At 63.4% G+C, this 2,814-nt stretch overlaps 1 long non-coding RNA gene across 1 annotated transcript; it reads right to left on the bottom strand.

Annotated features, from left to right (window-relative positions):
• Window positions 1-1,877: 1,877 nt before the first annotated feature.
• LOC127465867 (uncharacterized) lies at window positions 1,878-2,814 on the bottom strand. Its single transcript, XR_007902429.1, has 2 exons — window positions 2,677-2,814; window positions 1,878-2,186 (listed from the first exon to the last, which is right to left on the bottom strand). It is a non-coding gene; the product is annotated as an uncharacterized LOC127465867 (long non-coding RNA).

Genomic DNA, 2,814 nt, shown 5'->3' with positions numbered 1-2,814 from the left:
TGGACCTATTGATCAGCCTATTGATCTGGATGGATCTCTATTGATCCACCTCGTGGTCCGTGGATCTCTGTCACAGACAAATTGATCTCTAATTTATTCATCGATCAACTGATGACCAATAGCGTTACTATTGATCAGCTTTTCTCTCTGTTGAGCTTTCTATTGATCAGGTTTTCTCTCTGTTGGTCAATCTGTGGATCCCCCTTCCTCTCTATTGATCTGTCTATCAAGCTTTCTATTGATCACCCTTTATTGACCAATCTATTGAGCACCCTTCCTCTCTATTGATTGATCTGTTGATCGCCCTTCCTCTCTATTGACGAATCTATTGATCACCCTTCCTCTCTATTGATCTATCTATTGATCGCCCTTCCTATCTATTCAGTCCATTGAGCTTTCTATTGATCACCTTTTATTGACCAATCTGTTGATGGACTTATTGATCACCCTTCCCCACTATTGATCCACTGAGCTCTTTCCTGGTCCCTCCCCGCCCACCCCGGGGGTCTCCCCCCGGCTCCACTCACCCGTTGGTCGCTCCGCTCTCCTCGTGGCCTCTCCCACCCCCCGATCCCACCGCCCGGAGCCGCTTCCCGGCCGTCACCACCCTCGGCCCCGGCGCCGACCCCGACCCCGACCCCGGGGCCTTTTAAAGCCGCCCCCGATCCCGGTTAACGTTTGACTCCGGATGGGCCCGATCCCGACACGGATCAACGGAGACGTTCCCGGGGTGGAAACGCCGGTGCCGGACACGCCACCCCCGCGCCGGGATCCCCCCCCCAGCTCCGGGATCATCATCCCGCCCTCCCCACCCTCATCCTCACCCTCACCCAGGAAACCCCCCGGCCCCAGAGCACAGGGGGACCCCCAGACCCCCCCCCCCCGGGGCTTGTTTCACCCCCCGAGGGGGAGGATCGGGGGGCAAAGTCTTCGGGAGCCCTGAGGCAGATCCCGGGAGCCCCTTGGACCCCGGGCAGGAGGGCGGCCGGAGCGGCCGAGCGTGGGCAGGACGGGGCAACGCCAGGCACCGGGAGGGGGGGACGGAGGGGGGACACATCGGGGTTGTCACCGTGAGAGGAGGGATGGGGTGGGCTGGAAACTGGGATCCTTGGGATTCCTGGGTCCTTGGGATATCCGGGCACCTGGGTGTCTGGGTCCTTGGGAACTCTGGATCCTTGGGATCTCTGGGTCCTTGGGATCTCTGGATCCTTGGGATCTTTGGGCACCCCAATGCCTGGGATCCTCAGCCCTTGGGATCCTGGACATGTGGGTCCTTTGGGTGTGTGGGTCTTGGGATCCCTGGGTCCTCAGGATCCTGGGACTTCGGGATATCTTGGCACTCGGACATGTGGGTCCTTGGGATCCCTGGGTCCTCGGACATGTGGGCCTGGGGATGTTGAGTTTCCCAGATTAGTGAGTCCTCAAGATCCCAGAGTCCTTGGGATCCCTGAATCCTCACGATCCCTGAATCCTCGGGATCCCAGAGTCCTTGGGATCCCTGAATCCTCGGGATCCCTGAGCCCTTGGGATATCCGAGCCCCCTGACACCTTGGGATCCTCTGTCCTTGGGACCACGGATCTTTGCTCCTCGGGACCCCTGGATCCTCGGGACCCCTGGACCCTCGGGATCCCTCCTCCTCCTCCCCAGCCCTGTCCCGTGTCTCTCCCGGAGGGGAGGAGGGGCCGGGGCCGGGCCGGGTCGGGGTCGGGCCCGCGGGCTCAGCTCCCGCTGCCTCCCGTGTTTTCCTTCGGGGCGGGGACGATCCGGCTGCGCGGGACCCCCCGCGGCCGTGGGAAAACAACCCCCCCTCCCCCTCCCCCTCCCCGCCCCCCACCTCCCCTCCCCCCCCCCCGGCCGCGTTTCACACGAGTTTGGCTTTTCTCGGGTTTGTTTTTTTATTCCAGCGCCGACGAACCGGCCTCGGGTTTTTTTTTGGGGGGGGCCCCCGCCGGGGTCCCCTCTTGGGTCGTTGTTGTCCCGTTGATCTTCCGGGGGGGTCGAACCCCTCCCCCCCAACTCCCGTTGCTTTCTCTGGAGGGTCTGGGGGGTTCTGGGGGGGCTCTGGGGGGATCTGGGGGGGTCTGGGGGTCCCCCCCGGGGTGGGCGGCACTAACTGGGGCTGCTGGGCTGGGGGGGCTGCAGAGGGACCTGGAGCTGTTGGGTCTCCTCCTTCTGGGGTCGTGTCCTGGGGGGAGGGGAGGAGGTGGGTTGGGGGGGGCCGGGGGGTGTTTTCGTGCTGCTCCTCCCCCTCCTTCCCTGTCCGTCTGTCCGTCCTTCCGTCCAGTGCTGGGCTCTTCTTGCTCTCTGTCCATCTGTCCCTCTCTCCATCCCGTCTGTCCCTCCCACCCATCCCTCCCATCCATCCATCCCTCCATCCATCCATCCACCCATCCCTCCCTCCCATCCATCCCTCCCTCAACCTCTCATTCCCATCCCTTCCTTCCTCCCTCCCATCCATCCATCCCTCCATCCCGTCCATCCCTCCTCTCCAACCAACCAACCAACCAACCTTCCCCCTCTCCACCCCCACATCCAACCGCTCCTTCTCTTCCTCCATCCCCCCCCCGTGTCCTTCCCCATCATCCCTCCCTCCCTCCCTCCCCACCATCCCTCCCTCCCTCCTTCCCACCATCCTTCCCACCCTCCCTCCCCTCTCCCCCCCCCCCCGGTCCCACCTTCCCTCCACCTCCTCCACGGTCTCGGGCAGGGCCATGCCCCTCGTCTCGGGCAGGAACGTGGCCACCAGGGCGGACACGACGGGGGCGACGCCGTAGATGACGAAGGGCAGGGCGGGGAAGAGCTCCCCCGCCATC

The sequence above is a fragment of the Manacus candei genome, unplaced genomic scaffold (assembly GCF_025592945.1).
Source record: "Manacus candei isolate 608988 ecotype Guabito, Panama unplaced genomic scaffold, ASM2559294v1 h1tg000515l, whole genome shotgun sequence".
Lineage (NCBI taxonomy): Eukaryota > Metazoa > Chordata > Aves > Passeriformes > Pipridae > Manacus > Manacus candei.
Note: the sequence above shows the minus strand (reverse complement) of the source record. Positions and strands in the feature narration are given on the sequence as shown.